Below are 19742 nucleotides of genomic sequence, written 5' to 3'. Positions count from 1 at the left end.
TTGGCTTGAGGGTCCCTCTTTAGAACAATATGTGCAGGCCACAGTCTGCCCTTTCTTCCCACGCAGCTTCAGTGAAATTGCTGGGGCCACCTGGGGGGGAACGGGAGGCACAATTCAGCCCAGGCCATTCTTCTCCTGATTAATTGTCTGTGTTATGTTAAACCTGCTTCCAAGGTGGATGGGGCTTTGGGCATTGGCCTCACCCAGACCCACTAATGCAGACCTCAGTGTCTCTCAGTTTTGGCCTCTCAGTGAACTAGATAAACTGACCTAACCTTCAGTGTAGACAACACTAGGTCGATGGAAGAATTCTTCTGTTAATTTAGCTACTGCCTCACAGGGAGGTGGATTATCTACACAACCCCTCAAATCAGCATGTATAGTGTCTATGCTGAAGCACTATAGTGGCACAGCTGAAGCAAATCCCTGAGTGCCTTCTACTAGTACATTAACACATCTGTTACATGTAGTTCTCTCTTCCACTCCCCCGGGGGAGAAGCATGTACAATGGAATGTCCTATTTGATAGGGTTTGGATTTTTTTTTTTTATGTTACAGAAGGCAAGGTCAAAGAAATGCACCTTTCACTTGGAGTGAAAGGTGGTGAGGTTTGTGATGGTCCCTGGTTCCTGGGAGAGTCCTTTCCACATTCTCGGACTGGTCCATAAAATGTTCTGTCTCCTGCACAGTCAAGTTTACCTTTATCATAGAGAGTTCCTTGTGCCAAAGGAGCAAAATCATTGACCAGTCTTCATCCTGGAGCTTTAGGCAGTCTTAGATAGCCTGGGCTCAGGTCCTGGGGTGCCTTGAAGATAAAGACCATGACCTTTAACTTGATTTGAAATGCTATGGGAAGCCAGTGAAGCAAACAGAGGACAGGTTTGATATGCTTGTGGTAGCTTGTGTTGCTGAGGATAGACACTACAGCATTCTCTAATTGGAGTTTCCGATGTGCTAAAGATTGCATGGCCAGCTATATCCTTAGTGTGTTATACAGAACAAAGGAAGAGGCATTGTTTAGAAACAGTTATTTTTAATAAGCTGATTTTCAGAATGATCTCAGAGGAGTTTTTTAAAACCTCATCAAAATCAGTCTTCTCTACTGCATGCCAAAACTCCAGAATGTCCTTCCAATCTACTGCTCATAGAACATCTGTCTGAGGCACCCTTCCAGGTGAGGCTATTGTCTGTTGTCCTCTAGAACTGAAATAGTCCAGCTAGTGTTAAAAAATCCTACGGTATCGAAAAGAAGAACCTCACAAATAGGATGATACTTCGTCTTTCTTTTCAGAATGTTTGCCTGACAGATAATGAAAGAATATGTGTGTACTGGGAACAGTGCTGGCGATACAAGTTCTGATTTTTGCATTGAATTCTGTCAGTGGACCTCTGAATCTAAGCAGAGCTTCAGTGAGACACCACATGGCACATAGAGCTTAATGCAGGATCAGGGCCATAAACTGATGTTATTGTTGTATTATGACAGTTTCCAGATTGCATGGTTCAAATGTCTGATATACTATGACCTATAAGCCAACCTTCTCTCATTTCCTTTGCTTTCTTTCTCCATCCTCTGTGCTTTGGCTCACTCTCAGTTTTCTTACAACATACAGCGTGAACAAATGTAAAATATTGAGGACATTATAAACTTGGCACATATCTTTGTATTTCCTTTTATTTCATTGTAATTGTTGGTGTGTTTTTCCTTTGTACAATAAATAACTATTGAAGAATTTGAGAAAAGATGGTTGCTGTGTTTGTATGACCTACAGACAAGTTTTCCAAGTGGACACTAAGCTAAATGTTTAGTGGTTTCTCTTCTGGCTGTGCAAATGAAATTAACTAACAAACCTCATCCCCAGAGCTGTGTATGCCCTTGCTGACATCATCTGGCATGTGCTAAGCCAAACAGAACCAAATTATCTTCTGTTTCATTAGAAAAAAGGGCTGAGTGGCTAGAAGGAATCCATGTTTGTCAAATGGAAATGGACAAAATCAGTAATGAAAGAAATTATATTTTCAAGCATCTAAGACAATATTCCAAAGAGAGACCACAAAAAGTGGCATTAAAAGTGGCAGGAGATTATATATTTGTATTCACCCATGCTACGGTGCTTCTTGCAATTCAAGTTTACAGTGATTTACATGGATGGGTGGATGGGTCAAAAATCATTAACTGTTCTACAGATTCATGTGTGTTTTTTTTTTAAATGGAAAGCTTCCTCATATTGCTATGCCAAATGCTGCTTCATTCTTGGCCTGAAACACCTCATCTCCTGCTGTTGCAGTTATGAGCTATTTCTAAGTAGCAACTGCCAGTCATTCCATGGTTTTGTGAAGAAAACATCCAGTAGAGATCATTTTGAGGTGAGACTCATTGTAACTAGCCACCTGAGCTGGATTTGAAACAAGTTATGAAAGAGGTGAAAGGCCAGTGTACTAACAAATGGTGCCTCCAAGTATCTGGGTCCAGAGCCTCAGCTGGGATAAATCACTGTAGCCTTTGGTGTCAAGGAGTACTGGTCTCCTCTGGGACCTCTTGAAGAGAAGGGACTGCGGATGCTTTTTACTATTGCACCCCCTTCTCCTAGAATAGGCTGCTGTGGACCCTCTGGTGAATCTGCCCCACTGAGTGTCATTCTGACTTAGGCCTTGGGCAAATCATTTAACTTCTTTCCGTTTCAGTTTCCCGATCTGTAAAATGGGGATAATGATCCTTAAGCTTTTGGGTCAAGTGCTTTAATAGCCACAGATAAAAACGTTACATGAGTGCTAGGTAGTATTATTGCTACAGAAAAATCATCCATAAAACCACATGTACTTGGGCTGAAAGTAATTCTGGGACACCTGCTTAGTATGTAATTTGGCCACCTATACAATGTAAAAGCTATTTCTTTATTTTCCTCAGTATGATATTTTCCTTTAAGAAACAAACTCCTGTTTCTTGATTGCAAAGTGAGTTTTAATAAACATACAGCTACATCAAACACACTTGGCTAAGCAGGATTTTTAGTAGCCTCTGATTTTTACAGTGGTCACTAATCTCCTGGGTACGATCATATGCCTAATGTCAGTTCTGTCATATGCGTTCCATCCACTCTAGCTATACAGTCCTGTGGACACAAATTGAGAGTATGCATATGTGTCCAATACAAGTAGCATGCACTTGTAACCAATATTTTCTTTGGTTGTCAATTGCCTTAAAATTTAAATTAGTTATGGGAAGGATTCTTGAAGCCGTGTCTTGTTCCCAGCCATCCCGTGCTTCCTTGGGTGTAGGTAAGAAATGTGGTAGAGCACAGCATATCCATAATCCTTTCTCTATCATCTATACAGGCTGTGATTCAAAATCTGCTTCTGTTTAAACTGGTGTAATAGATTGATGCTGTAGATTTATGCTGCTGTAATTAGAACAGAGTGTGACCTTGTGCTTTGACATTGTATTTTGCTTCGGGTGCAAGAGGCCTTGCTCTCTAAGACCTGGATTCTCAAAGCCACCTGCACCTCTGCTTTCAATTCCAGTTCAAGCCCCTGATTGTGGCTGTTCACACTTGTTTCTCAAGTCACAAGGCTCTCTTTCCCCTTGATCTGAGAAGTGTTCTCCCCAAAAAGGAGAAATCCTTAGCAACATATGTATTAGAACAATATTCAATTTCCATGGAGTTGTGGGCCATTGTAATTTCAAACAACAGATGACACTATTATTAGATCAAAGTGTAAAATAAAAACAAATTACAGTCGTGACCGATATTCAGACCAACAAAGATCATATGATTTTTCTCTAATGGGGATGATTTTATTGAGCTAAGACTGGCAGCCTGCCCCAAAGAGGCCCAGTTTGTCAAATTCTTATAACAAGATTTGTGCTGAAGACTGAAGCTGAATTTTTTGTGCAAAAATTGAAATAGACTTAATCATCCATACAGTGCATATATGCATTAGCCTTAGAGTAGTAAAAAGGGGATTCTCAGCTAGTCCTATCACTTAAATGCTTGACAAATTAAAACAGCTGAAGGTTCTGTGTGGAGCAGGAGGATTACTGCTACACTCATATCAGGCTAGGGTGACCAGACAGCAAATGTGAAAAATTGGGACAGGGGGTGGGGGGTAATAGGAGCCTATATAAGAAAAAGACCCAAAAATCAGGACTGTCCCTATAAAATCAGGCTCAGTTCTGTCCTCAGATACATGAGCTCAGCTCCCATTGGCTTCAGAGGGACAGTGATATTGGAATTGGATCTGCAAGGTCTGACGAGTGTGTTAAAAAATAAGAAGCCTTATTAAGATACTCTGGTTTCCAAACTAGTAGATGAAAGAGCCAGCATTTTGTGGTAACCAACCCAAAGATTTTAAAGGCTAGTTGTAATGGGGTGAAGGGTTTGCCAGTGAATGACCTCTCATCTCATGTACATATCAGTGAGGAGGGCCAAGGATAGAGAAGGCCGTTGTGGCCTGACAAATCTCCTAACTATCCTCCATCTCAATATGAAAACATAAAAGTCTGATCTGCATTCCATTAAGAATTGCACTAAAATTAGCAGTGCACAGAATAGACCATAAAAAGACAAGTCTGACAGATTTTAATCACTTCTTATTAAGAGACAAAAAAAAGATCAATTTAAAATTGAATAATCACTCTAGCCATAAAAATATACAAAATATGTTTATTTGGTCAAGGAAAAATTCCTTGTCAAATCATTTATTTGCAGACTTTATGGATCACTTTTTAAATAAGGCATGCCCAGTATCTGCATGCAAAAACGTGTATATTGTGGTGCTCCTAATTTTGCATGCACAGTTGTGAGTACTGGTTGTACAACTGCATATGCAAAGAGCTATTTGGACACCTAACTGGCTATTTGCACACACATTTGTTTGATTTGCATTCACAACTGCAGATAAATATATCTACACCATAGTGCATGTATTTTGGCTTGTACAGTTTGGGCCTCTTGTTTTAAAAAGACGGTCCTATAAATGAGTCATTAAACCATACTAGATTACTTTTGTCAACATTTCAGCACTCTGTTTCTGATTTGGTACTTGTTTATTGTTACTGAATGTAATGGAAATAACTATTTTTATTGCATTGAATAATAAATAAACCAGAGATAAATATGTTTAATAAGAGCGGTCATTAGGAAGATTTGTTAGTAAAATAGCATTTGGCCTTACCAATTCTACATCTTACAATGAAAAGATTAATTCTGTACATAAACTACTGCTATATGTCCAGCCTTCTTGACACAAATAACCTTTACACCAAACTGATCCTCATCCTGCGGGGTGATAAATCCAGTGGAAATTGAGGGCATTCAACACACCACATTATCAGACCAATTAATTGGTTTCAAGATTAGATTACAAAATTCATGTAACCCTGCACTGAAAGAGGGCCAGCACTAAGACTGGTTAATGATTGCATGTGATGATTTGCAGCACTCTATGGTACCACACTGTTAATTAAGGGCTCATTTAGTGTATAGTAAGATATGGTGGGGTGGAGCCATGTTACCCCAGCAGGAGCTCCTGGAGACATTGTGCCTTGGACTCTCCAGGAAAAAGAATTCCTCCAGTGGGAGGTCCACACTGCTGGGCAATATGGCTTTAATCCCCTTTGGAAATGCTAGCACCATCTGTGGGCACTAGCTGGGAGCAGTGCTTGCAATTGAGAATAAGGACTGAAACTGTGCCCAGTCCTTGTAAGGAGGTGAAAGGTGAAGGAGGATCTTTCCACCCTCCTATTGTATGCCTGTGTAAGGGCAGGTATGCACTGTAACTATAATTTAGCAGCAATCTGGTAAGGGGTTGTAAGCAGCTAGCCAGCCACTGACCTGCACTGGAACTAGGATAGCTAATCTGATATTCCTCTGTTCTGGTGCATGGCACAGAGCTGACAGTACAGAACCCAGCACAACCTCACTCCTCCCCTCCCCTGGTCTTTGCTCCCAGCCCCTAACCCTATCATGTAAATTAGGCATTTCCATTGTGGTATTGGCCTCATACTCAAGCAAGAGGTGTCCCCAAGGTTGTATAACTAATTAGTGGAATACCCCCTGAAGGATCCTGGAAATAAGAAAGGATTAAAAAAAAGGTGATTAGTTCTGAGACATGCATTTTAAAGTAATCTACATTGATTTAACTGGTGTGTTTTTAAATCACAAATTCAATAAAAAATGAACTGCCAGTAGCCTCTCTACAGCCCAATGTCTTTGTTGCATTTCAGCTATTCAGAAATGCCACAATTTACAGGCAGAGAGAAATTAAACAGGGTGGATCAACCACTTTACTGTATGCACCATGCTCTAGAGGAGGAGTCCAGTCCAGCATGTGAGCAGCAGATGGCTATACTGAATGAGAAAAAGCTAGGCCCCCTCAGTCCTGAGCTGGTAATTCTCTTTATTTGACAGAACGTTTGCTGCCAAACCATTGTTTGATTAAAATACACACATTGGTAATACTGCCAAGTCCATTTCACCTCAACAGCCATTTTCCACACTCCATACTCAGTACTCCAGTGCCCTGCATGTACATAGTCATTCACACCAGAGCCAAGTAGGTGTGAAATGCAACCAAAGCAAAATGGAAGCATTTTACACCCATTTTGGACTCTCTTTGCACGTGTGCAAACAATCAAAAAGGTGCAAGACAGTGGCGAATCAAATCTGTTTGTTCTATTGGCCATAATTTTTCAAGAAGGGCCTGATCCAAAGCCCAGTGAAGTTCATAGTGACCTGCCTTCCTCAGCTTGAAAACAAAATCGCTTAGCTCTTCAGTGCTCTAAAACAGCATCATTGTCCCTGTCTGCTTTGCAATAGTGCCTCCCCCAGGTACAGCCCACACCAAGCTAGGCAGCGAGCAGGACTGCATTTCTCCCTGCAGACTGTCATAAAAGCCTATCAGGTTGTTACTTAATTTTCCTCTTACTTTTCCTGAAGCTGAAGGGAGTCTCCCCTCACTACATTATCTTAATTGTAAAGTAAATTCTCCCAGGATTACAGTCCAACTACATTGTGGTGGAAGTGACATCAGACTTCAGCGCATGGGAGTCGTACAATCTGCATTCAGAGAAGGGTCATTCAGCAAAAGCACAACGTCTTATTAAATAGGGGGTTGGGAAAGCAGCTCATCGGCTGGCCCTGCAGTGTCTGTGTTGTGGCAGCAGCATGTGTGTAGGTGGATGAGGTAGAGAGTAGGAGGGATATGGTCACGGTCCAGATTATTTTGCTAATATTTGTTCCTGCTCTAACCATTTCTCAGCTCAGCTTCTGTCTTGAATGACAGCTCTGGAGACAAGCAGAGCATCACATAATGCCTACGCTGGCAGATACTGAGCAGTCAGCCAAGCAGATGTGACATGCAGAAACAAAATTAACCCTTTAAAAACTGCTGTTTAGGCAGCTGGTTGATAAAGCTTTTTATTGTTAGCAGACATTAAATATTTTGAAATTCTCTCTATACAATCATGTGTATGTGATATTATATATTATTTTTCTGGTCAGTGGTGCTGGAACTAGAGGTGCTGAAGTAGAAATAGCAAACATCAAATACATGGTTTCCATGATCAGCACCCCAATTATAAAAATTATTCCAGCACCCTTGTTTCTGGTGATGTTTTTGTCATATTATTCCACATGTTTAAGACTGCGAGTTTATCATGGATTCCAGCACTTTCTGGGATCTCTGTGATTTCTGCAGCAGCCAGTATGGCTGGTCCGGGGGCCACCTGAGCAGCTCGGGCAGTCCCCGGGCCAGCCACACCAGCCGCTGCTGGGGTGGTTTTGGGCCTCTGCGCCCCCCTCCTGCAGCAGCAGCAGGAGTTTGGGTGAGGGACGGTGCTCAGGGCTGGGGGTTGGGGCACGGGAGGGGATGAGCGCTTTGGGAGGTGCTTACCTCAGGGGGCCTCCCCAGAAGTGGCGACATCCCCCTCCCTCAGCTCCTAGGTGGAGGCATGGCCAGGCAGCTCTGCACACTGCTTCCACCTGCAGACACCGCCCCCAGTGCTCCCATTCACTGTGATTCCTGGACAATGGGAGCTGCGGAGCTGGCGCTCAGGGCAGAGGCAGCATGCAGAGATGCCTGACTGTGCCTCCACCTAGGAGCTGAGGGAGGGGGATGTTGCCACTTCTGGGGAGGCGTGGAGCCAGGTAGGGAACCTGCCCCCCCAGTGCCAACGGGGGTCCTGGGCCGGGTGCTGCCGCCCCCCCCCCCCAGCACCAGAAGGGGTCCCAGGCTGCCCCTCCCCAGCACCTGTGGTGCCCCTGGGCTGTCCCCCTGCCAAGATTTAGTCAGGGGTATAATACAAGTCATAGACAGGTCACAGGCTGTGAATTTTTGTTTACTGCCCATGACCTGTTCATGACTTTTACTAAAAATACCTGTGACTAAAATATGAGGCATCCCATTTCTGTAAGTCCTCCATGTGGGGAGTTCGCTTGCAGAATTGGGCCTGTCATATGTAACTGCAATTTTGGTTTGTCCCAGGTGCCTGAGGAAAGGGGCACAAATATACACACTTTGCTGGATGTATCTGACTCTGGCATGGAGCTCCACTGCTCTCTCAGAAATCCATGGTATCCATATGCAAGACCTCCTTAGGACCTCCATGTCATCTTCAGCTAGAAACCTTCCCTTGCCACCCATAGAACTCAGCTCTATTTGGATTCCAGACCCTGGAACAGTGTCAAGATAACGCGATCACCTGATAATTGGCTGTATGATGACAGGTAACAATGGTCTGGTATAAAAATGATACATGGCCACATTCACTCATTGAATGCCACTGCTGGAAGTGGCTTCAGCCGGCTGTTGAAATCATTTTTATGCATCTTTGTCCTGGGTTTTAGCTGGGATGAGAAGTAAAAGTGCTGAAACATCATGACAAAGGGCCTGGCAGAAATCCCAACAAAGCCTATTCTCACCAGATTACCAATTCTAGCTCTGTAGCATCAGGAGCTTTAGGCAGTTCAGAAACAAACAGAAACTGACCCACCAAATGTTTTGAGGTTAACTTGTGCAATAGGTCGGTTTGGCTTAGCCAAAGACATCCATTCAAGTGAAGGAGGTACTCTGTTTTGTTTTGGTTTTGCTCTGTCTTTATTTAAGAAAAAGATTAGTGAAAAAAATAGATGACTAGTGGCTTAATAGCCCTTTTTGCTAATCATAAACAGCACAAACCAATCTCAGCCTAACCACCATTTTAAAAAAAGACATTGGGACAGATTGTCAGATCTGTGCATTAACGTGAGTAGTGCTGCCCTGCACCAGGATCTGAGGCCAGAGTTTGTCCCATTGTGATAAAACACTACCACACACATTACTCAATGTAGGTCAGATAAACAACGCTGATGATAGGTAATGAGTTTCCAAAATGTCTGTGCAACTCCTCTCGCACACTGTATAAGTCTGTTCCTTGTACGCTATGGCAGTGAGCCGTTTTGAAAGGCCTCCTACCACCAAAACACAACCCCTGAACAACGTGTTTGAATGATCAATCCCTCAGCAGCAGTGGTGGAAGCCATAGCTTCCTGTAAGTTATTTTAATGGCTTTATCACCCTGAACTGAGCCATGGCCATCTGTTCCAGCCTCTAATTACAAATGCAGAAAGAGCTAATTCACAATTGCACCATAAACAAGTAAAATATAAATGATTTAGGAGCTGGTATATGTCATGTTTCACACACCAGTCAGAGGAAAATTGTTCTCCCATTGATAGATTGATTTCCATGATTATAGAACCTCTCTTTTCTGGCTGGCAGGAATTCCTCAGAAGCAGGGCTCCACATAGCTGGCTCTACTGCTTAGGGGTGCACAGAGGTTTGAGGGGCCTGGGACAAAATCTGAACCTGAGGCCTCCGGCTCTTACAAAAAAATTACCACTGAGGGGAGGCTGCTGAGTGAGCCTACCCCACACTCACTCCAGAGGGGCAGCTCTTGTCCCATGCTAGTGGGCCTGGTTCCCTGCTCTGGACATTGGGATCTGGCGCATGGGATCACTGTGCCTCTCAGGTTTGGTCCAGATGCACCTGCAGGCCAAATCTGAGTGGCACTGCAGACCCGTACGCCAGGTAGCAATGCCACTCAATTTGGGGGCTTTCACAAATAGGAGGCCTGGGGCCAACTGCCCCTTTTGTGCCGCCCCGGGCAGTCCTGCCACTGCTGCTCTTTGTTTCTATATGTATAACTAGTTAATTGCTAATCACATATACTGCCATATGACTGATGTAATATTCCCTTTCTCTGTACAATGGGTCCAAGAGATGGAGGATGGCATTTTTGTGGAGCATTTCCAGGCAGGCAGGACAAAAATCCTGCTGTTCTCAAACCCTCCAAACCTCTGGGCCTCCTCCCACAATAAAAAAAAAAAAAAAGCCCCATCCCACTAAAACAGGCACATGCATATTGCTGCTGATTTATTATCCGTGTTCAAAGCTATCCATTAATGTTACTCTGGTATTTGGTTTGCACTGGTATGTTCTGATTTGGGAGGTGGGTAGAAAGTTGAGAGGGGCATTTATTGCTCAAGCCCACAGTGACATTTGAAAGGGTAATTTTAAATCACTTGGTACTGGCAATACTTGATCAAACAGCAGTTATAATGTTTTAGTAATGATTTCCGCTTCTGATTTGCATTTGATATTTTAATAGCTGTGAGTGCATTAAGATTTATATGAATATTTAATCTAATTGTTTGTCCTTACTATCCATGGGGGATTCCCTTATTAAAAAGCTGATACAGCTGAAGAGGTTAAGCTACAAGAGTAAAAAGTAACACTTAAGGGCTTGATTCAGCATTCCAAATTCCTTACAGCCTCAGTCTTCTCACCACCAGCACTGGAGACAAGAATCCTCCTCTGGGTCTGCAGTAGTGACAGATCTTCTGGGTCTGCCCCCTTAGACTGGGCCATGGGGGAGCCCCCATGTTGCTGGAGTCTGTACCCCAGCATCCTGCAGATTCCCCACACATACTCAAAAAATCCTTTTTTCCTCTCTTGCACAGCAGTCACACTATGAAGCTCTCGTGTGGACTTGGGCAGGATTTTGCATATTGAATTTAATGGGGGTTTTGCCTGAGTAAGAATTCAGGCGTTTTGAATAGGATACTTGGTAAGTTAGATAGTTGGATGGTAACTATTAAAGCTGGGGAAATAATGAATGATTCCTAATGAATCATTTATTTATTTAATTTCTCTTTTTCTGTTTACAAATTGTCCACAGGCAAATCTGGTTTTTGTTGGTTCCTGGAGTAGTGGTTTCAGCTTTCACTATAATTCTTGGTGCTTAGGTCACTCACAAGCAATTTCTTGAGAGTATCAGCATTCTATATTCAAAATGTCAGCTGTTTTAACTGGGCAGAAAGGTCACATGGTTTCTGTTCCATGACTGGATGAATGTTACCGTTAGACTCAGGTTTTGGGTGCAAATTCTTATGATTACAAATTTGAAATTTGCCTTCCACAAATATTCTCTAATATCCATGATGAGTCTGTGAACATTCCTGCCTGTAAAGTTCATACAAACAAATAGAAGAGTAAATGCAACCAAAGAGAATTCATGTTAAGGTTCTAATAAATATTTGTAGATATTTTTTGTTACATTTCCTCAGATCTAGTTACCATTATGAAAACCAGATGGACTATAAACACCTCAGAATGTTTGGTTCCCTGATGCCATAAAGGACAGGGCACTTCCCCACTCAAATACCATACATTGATAGTGTGTGGTACTTTAAGGGCTTGATTTTTCAAAGCTCACCCTTGCTCATCATGAGCTGTGATTGCAGTCTATGCTGCTGTACAGGGGAATAAGGGGATATGAAGTCCCCTTCTTGGGTCACACAGGACTGACTTGGAGCTTGAGGATGGGCACAGTGTAGGGAAAAGTAGGGGTTGCATGCCTGATACCCCACAATCAAGTAGGCAGGGTGGACTCCAGGAGAAGTGAGGCAAAGACAGAGCCATGGCTCTGAGCACTGCATCACCCTACCCCAGACAAAAGAACTGGCTAATATGATGGGGGGAGTATGCTGCATCTAATACAGCAGACTCTTCACCCTCATCCCAGGTAATCTGGAGCTCCAGAAGTGTGTTTCTGAGTTACAGTTCCTTTCCAGACACAGTCCTGGGGAAGTGCAGGGCTGTGCGTAAACTTTCAATCTAGCTCCATGCAAGCACTCCCTCTGAACACTGTGGGGTTAGTTATGCATGTAGGGACTCCTCATATGAAGGGTTGCAGGGTCAAGTCATATGTGTAGGTTTCACTTTTGAAGCCTTTTCAAAGAAGAGTTTGCATATCAGCATTGGTTTCATAAATGTTTGCTGTATAAAGGAAGGGCAGAAAGTGTTTGCAGGATCAGGGCTTAAAACAGTGGAATGCCATTAGCACAGAACTTATTCTTCAAAGCCATACAGTTATTAATAGAACAGCTGCTGGAGAGAAAAATGCCAACATATATTGCTACGTTGTTCATTATGGCACATCAGAAAAAGAGTTGTTACGTCTGAACTGCAAAAAAAGACCCACAGCAACGAGTCTCAGAGCCTAGGTCACCTGACTTAAGCTTGTACTATGGAGCTAAAAATAACAATATAGACATTTGGGCTCCGGGGGGAGCCCAGCTCTGAGCCCACCCACGTCACCAGTTTCAGAGCCCAGGCTCCAGCCCAAGTCCAAACATCTACACTGCTATTTTTAGCCCCATAGCACAAGTCCCATGTGCCTGAGTCAAGTGACCTGGGCTCTGAGGCTTGCTGCCATAGTTGTTTTTTTGTTTGTTTTTTGCAGTATAGATGTATCAATAGTGTAAAACAAAGGCATGGTCCAGCCTACCCAGTGTTAAGTTACTAACTGTGGCATGTAACCTATCACTTAAATCAGCCTCTGTAACAGATGACTGGTGGATAGCTAATGTGATGCGGATTTTGTAAAAAGACTCCAGAGGCGATCCTGGGAATTACAGGCTGGTAAGCCTAACTTCAGTACCAGGTAAAATAGTTGAAACTATACTAAAGAACAAAATTATCACACACATATATGAACAAGATTTGTTGGGGAAGAGTGAACACGGCTTTTGTAAAGGGAAATCATACCTCACCAATCTATTAGAATGCTTTAAGGGGAGGTCAACAAACATGTGGACAAGGGTGATTCAGTGGATATAGTGTACTTGGACTTTCAGAAAGCCTTTGACAAGGTTCCTTAACAGAGGCTCTCAAGAAAAGTAGGCAGTCATGCGCTAAGAGGGACAGCCCTCTCATGGATCAGTAAGTGGGTAAAAGATAGGAAACAAAGGTTAGGAATAAATTATCAGTTTTCATAACAGAGAGAGGTAAATAGCAAGATCCCCAAGGATATGTATGGGGACCTGTGCTGTTCAACATATTAATAAATGATCTGGAATAAGGGGTAAACAGTGAGGTGGGAAAGTTTGCAGATGATACAAAACTACTCAAGATAGTTAAGTACAAAGTAGACTGCAAAGAATTACAAAAGTACCTCACAAAATTGGGTGACTAAGCAACAAAACGGCAGACACAATTCAATGTTGATAAAAGCAAAGTAATGCACATTGGAAAACACAATTCCAATTATACATAAAAAATTATGGGGTGTAAATTAGTTGTTACCACTCAAGAAAGAGATCTTGGAGTCATTGTGGATAGTTCTTGGAAAACACCTGCTCAATGTGCACCAGCAGTCAAGAAAAAAAAAGCTAAAAGAATATTAGGAACCGTTAGGAAAGGGATAGATAATAAAACAGAAAATATCATAATGCCACTATTTAAATCCATGGTATGCCCACACCTTGAATACTGTGTGCAGTTCTGGTTGCCCATTTCAAAAACGATATATTAGAATTGGAAAAAGTACAGAGAAGGGCAACAAAAATGATGAGGGGTATGGAAGAGTTTCCATAAGAGGAGGGATTAAAAAGACTGGGACTGTTCGGTTTGGAAAAGAGATGACTGAGAGGAGATATGATAGAGGTCTATAAAATCATGAATGGTTAATAAGGAAGTGTTATTTATCCCTTTACATAACACATGAACTAGGGGTCACCCAATGAAATTAGTAGGCAGCAGGTTTAAAACAAACATAAGGAAGTACTTATTCACACAGCGTACAGTCAACTTGTGGAATTCATTGCCAGGGGATGTTGTGAAGGCCAAATATATAACTGGGTTCAAAAATGAATTAGATAAGTTCATGGAGGATAGGTCTATCAATGGCTATTGGCCAAGGTGGTCAGTGACGTATCCCCATGCTCTGAGTGTCCCTAAGCCTCTGACTGCCAGAAGCTGGGACTGGATGACAGGGGATGAATCACTCGATAATTGCCCTGTTCTGTTCATTTCCTCTGAAGTATCTGGTATCAGCCACTGTTGGAAGACAGGCTACTAGACTAGATGGACCATTGGTTTGACCCAGTATGGCCATTCTTATGTTCTTCGGTAAGTTCAATAACATTGTCGTATCAGACATCAGAATAGACACAGACAGAGTCTGCTCACAACTTGGGAACAGTAAAAGTTCTAAACTGATAATAAACTGCCCCAGATTTGTGATGTTTTATGTATGTAACAAAAGCAGCAAGCTTCGAGCATTCTCTGAGCAAATCACTGCAATTTTATGACTTTGAAATTTGGCTCTGAAGGGATCAGCTTCACCAACAAAGCAGCTATTACTGGAAATTTCTCCTCACAATATTTCAGCTTTGACTAGGCTGCATTTAGTGTTATTTGTACTTTACCTGCACACAGGGCTGAGAATTGCTACCTCATATTCAATTTGTGGTCAGGTTTGAAGTAGCCACACAACTATTGCCATGCTAATGTATCAAGTTTAGCAGACAGATAATACTTGAAACAAAATCGGGGACAGATCAGCCTCTGGAAAAGGCAACAAAGGCACTAAGGGCCAGATTTTTACAGATATTTAGGTCCTTAAAGATGCACATAGATGCTTAGTGGCTCTGTTAGCTGTGAGGAGGCATCAGGACGTAGGCAGCTTTGCACATGCCTACTGGTGGTAACTTAGAGTATGTGTTCACTGCAACAAAAAACCCCTGACAGTGAGTCTCAGATCCCGGGTCAACTGACTAGGGCTCACGGTAGTGGGCTAAAATAGCAGTGTAGGCATTTCCACTCAGCCCAGAGCCTGGGCTCCAAGACTCACCGTCCTTGCCAGGTTTCAGGTGACAGCCCAAACAGGAACGTCTACACTGCTAATTTTAGTCCCATAGCACAAGCCCCACAAGCCCACGGCTCTGAGAATCGCTGCTGGATTTCTGCCCCCCGCAGTGTAGATGTACCCTCAGGGTATGTTTACTTTACACTAAAACACCCAGAGCTGGCCCATGTCACCTGACTCAGCCTTGCAGGGCTTGGGCTGTGGGGCTGTAAAACTGCAGTATAGGCATTCGGGCTCATGCTGGAGCTCAAGCTCTGGGACCCTCCCATCCCTTGTGGTCCAGGGCTTTGGGCTCCAGGCCGAACCTGACTGTCTACACTGCAATTTTATATCTCCTCAGCTCAAGCCCTGTGAACCCAAGTCAGCTGACAATGGCCAGTCATGGTGTTTGATTGCAGTGTGAACATACTGCAGAATCCAGGGCAGTCTATGGTGAATGAGATGTTACCATTATGTGTTGAAACCTAATCTCTGGCAATGTAACAGTGCAAGTAGGATGCAAGTAGGATGTCTGAGAAGATCCAGGAATCCACAGCTGTTCTTTGAACACTTATAAAAACACCACTACCATCCCAGCTAACTGATTTAAAAGCAAATAACTGATGAAATGCTTCTAAGCCAATTTATTTGGGCTCTCAGCAACTAGCACTAACAATGGACCAATATGTTCCCCACTCCAAATTCTGCACTTACGGAAGGGTTTCTTTTTCAGTATTCTTATATTTTGGAGATGTGCATACCTGACCCACTTAGCTGATTGCAGGCTTCAGCACTGAGTAGTGTGGTTTTAATGTTACCAACAAAACCCATGGGACATCTGCTCACAGAAGAAAAAAAGTCCATAACCAAGGGGAAGCTTTACAGATTTGCAAATATAGCAATAATAAAGTAAAAGTAAACATTGTCATTAAAGCCTAAAACTTATATCTGGGGTTATGCTCAGCTACAGTTATTAAAGTTGACTTGTCATATTTTAAAAAAATCCTCTGCTGCTTATGTTTAATAAAGGTGAAGGTGAAATAAAGAAGCCCAGCATATTTGGGCAATGAAGAAAGTATAGCAAAGAGGGGGTAGAGTGCAGAAGGGCAACGGTAGAGAGGGAGCACATTGTTTTATTTAACACACGTCTAAACACAACAGCATCTAGTGTAGATAAAGACATTTAAAAACAAGTTAACTGGTCATGGCAAAATATGTTTGCTGATTGTGGTTAATCCTAAAGTCCTTAGGGCAAACCATGGCTAGCTGACGTGTTTAAATGTTTGTGTCTACACTGCACTACATGTCTTTGTCCACATTATGTGCTAATTGGCACTTCAAATGTGTTAGTTAGAAATCTGTGACTTAAACCCATTGTAGAAGCCTTCACCTTTTCCCAGAGTGGAGAAACCCCTTGAGACACAGCCTCAAAAAGCTTACAGTATTATATGGCCTTGTCTATGCTTTTTACTGGCAAAGACATACTGGTGAGTACTGCCTTGTGTCCACACACGTATTGTTTTATTTTGATATATTTCTTCTCTTCAATCAATGTGTGTGTGGACACAAGGCAGTACACTTTAGGATTAACTACAGCTCAGACACAGTTAAATCAGTTTACTGACAGTGTGGACATGTTCCCCTTCCAGTTGAACTAAACCAGTTCAGCTGGTCCTCCCACTCCTATCCCACACTGCATCTGTCACTTCAGAGGTGACTGGCCTTTTAATTTTCTGCACTTTACTGTTCGAGGGTCATCTGGACCAGAAGCATCCCGCTCTCTTCCAATCTCAACCATACAGTCATCCTAGTAATCTCAGTTATAGACAAGATTGCAGCAGTCTCCTGGAATTCCTCCATGCTGACAGTACTGGCAGAAGGCAGTTTTCAAATGGCATGGGCAAAAGGACATAAAATGAATTCAGGCATTCTGTGGGGTGAGGACATGGGAGTTTGATCCCTACTCCCACAATTCCTCCAGGCTCTAGGTGGTATCCAATAATCAGCCATGAAAACTGCCCAGAATGCCATGAGCCTAGAAGCAGCACTAGGCACTCTGGGATACATAGCCACAGTGCAACTTGCTTCAGTTGATACAGCACTGGGCTGTGTGGACACAACATGGCTTCAACTGGGAAGCAGTTTAAACCGATGCAACCATAGGAGTGTGAACACACAACGCTGGTACAGTGCTCTCAGTTTAATAACTATATTAGTGCAACTTTTGCAAGTAACCAAGATGTGGGATTGCTATGTATTTATCTATGGATACTGATGTATAATTATTTTATGAATATTGTATGTGACCAGGTCAGTGAGGTAAATCTGATCTAAATTAGTGGGGGGTTGTGGGAAAAACAAACAGAAAAGCAACACAATAGATCTAGATAAGGACACTCCAGCACACAGTTGAAAGGCAATGGGACAAACTGTTAGCTTCAAGTTTCAGAGGAACAGCCGTGTTAGTCTGTATTCGCAAAAAGAAAAGGAGTACTTGTGGCACCTTAGAGACTAACCAATTTATTTGAGCATGAGCTTTCGTGAGCTACAGCTCACTTCATCAGATGAAGTGAGCTGTAGCTCACGAAAGCTCATGCTCAAATAAATTGGTTAGTCTCTAAGGTGCCACAAGTACTCCTTTTCTGTTAGCTTCAAGGATCCTGTCTCCAAGAAACATACAAGCTTGGGTTTGCTAAAGGTAAGAGCCTGGAGATCAAAAGTACACTAAAGAGTTAAAAAGAGCTTCTCAGAGCGAGCATGGGGCTCACCTGTGAGAAGCTCTCTAGGGAGACAGACTGACAGAGAGAGTGAGAGACTCTGCCAGGGGAGACTAAATAAATTGGGCCTTCACAGATCCAGGGAATGGTAAATGTTAGGGAAAAGCTACATACGTGTACAGTCTGTTTTATTGTTTTTAAAATACGTTCTCTCTGTAATGCTTTTGTTCTAAATAAATAATACATTGCTTTAAGGAGGCTATTGGGTCACTTATTACCATGGTCTTTGCCTAGAATTGCAGGGGCTGCACCTAAGTCAGACCTGCTTAAGTAACCACAGGTGATCACAGGGGACTGCAGCCCAGGGCTTGGTCTGAGAGTGGGAGAATCACATGGTTCCACCCAGAAAGAGAAAGGACAGCCTGAGACCTGAGGCCTAGAAAAGGGTGCACATCAAAAGACCAGGAGGGGTTAAAAGTGCAGGTCACCTGGTAACAGTTTCGCCATCTGTACAATGGGGATGATGATCCTGACCTCCTTCGTAAAGTACTTCGAGATCTAAAGATGAAAAGCATTATATAAAAGTATGTCGTTATTAATATTATTATTAATAATAATAATTAGTGGTAGTAGTAGTACCCGAGGCCCTGGAGACAACATGCAACAAAAGAACAAAATACACAATAGGAGGGAAAGTGAGCGGGTGGACAAGTGAGGCAGTAAGATTATCTAGTGACATAGTCCAGCTACGTGCAAAACTTAATGGTTATCACTTTTATTTTTTAAATCCTTCCTTGAAAACTGTTGTCTTGGAACGGTGGTTTTCAGCACCCTGTCCCTTTTCCATTCCCTCTGACGTTTTGGTTTGCTCAGGTTTGTCATATTGCTTGTGTCAGTGACACTTACTTCATGCTGCATTAGGTGAAATGCATGGGGGAGCTGCGTGGCATTTCATGCCAAGATATCTCAGCACCTGGCAGTGAGGGATTAACAATGATTTTTTTAAAAAATGAAAAATATTGAATCTTTTTACTAGTTCAATCGAGTTGTCAAAAAACATTACATCAGGTCTCACTGCCCACATTTTCAGGGGCAATTCTAACGGGTACATACACTATGTCTGAGACTGCCTTTTTGCCACTACCCATGGCTAGAAACCAGTGACATTTCACCTTCAGCAGCGGCTGTCACTTTGGTCTGGTTCCCTACTCTTTTGTGACAGCTGTTACTGAATGTGAAATGCCTGTTACCTGTTTCTAATCCATTGCTTGCAGGGCCTTATGTCATCTCCAGTGCTGCAGCTGTGGAATTTGCCACAGAATCCCCCTTCTTGCAGCACAACTGTGCTCCAGTATCAAATCTTTCAATAAAGAAACTGTTTCCAGTCCTGTCATAAATATAAAGGGAAGGGTAAACCCCTTTGAAATCCCTCCTGGCCAGGGGAAAGCTCCTCTCACCTGTAAAGGGTTAAGAAGCTAAAGGTAACCTCGCTGGCACCTGACCAAAATGACCAATGAGGAGACAAGATACTTTCAAAAGCTGGGAGGAGGGAGAGAAACAAAGGGTCTGTGTCTGTCTGTATGCTGCTCTTGCCAGGGACAGAACAGGAATGGAGTCTTAGAACTTTTAGTAAGTAATCTAGCTAGGTATGTGTTAGATTATGATTTCTTTAAATGGCTGAGAAAAGAATTGTGCTGAATAGAATAACTATTTCTGTCTGTGTATCTTTTTTGTAACTTAAGGTTTTGCCTAGAGGGGTTCTCTATGTTTTTGAATCTAATTACCCTGTAAGATATCTACCATCCTGATTTTACAGGGGGGATTTCTTTATTTCTATTTACTTCTATTTTTTATTAA

This window comes from Caretta caretta, chromosome 2 (assembly GCF_965140235.1).
Source record: "Caretta caretta isolate rCarCar2 chromosome 2, rCarCar1.hap1, whole genome shotgun sequence".
Lineage (NCBI taxonomy): Eukaryota > Metazoa > Chordata > Testudines > Cheloniidae > Caretta > Caretta caretta.
Note: the sequence above shows the minus strand (reverse complement) of the source record.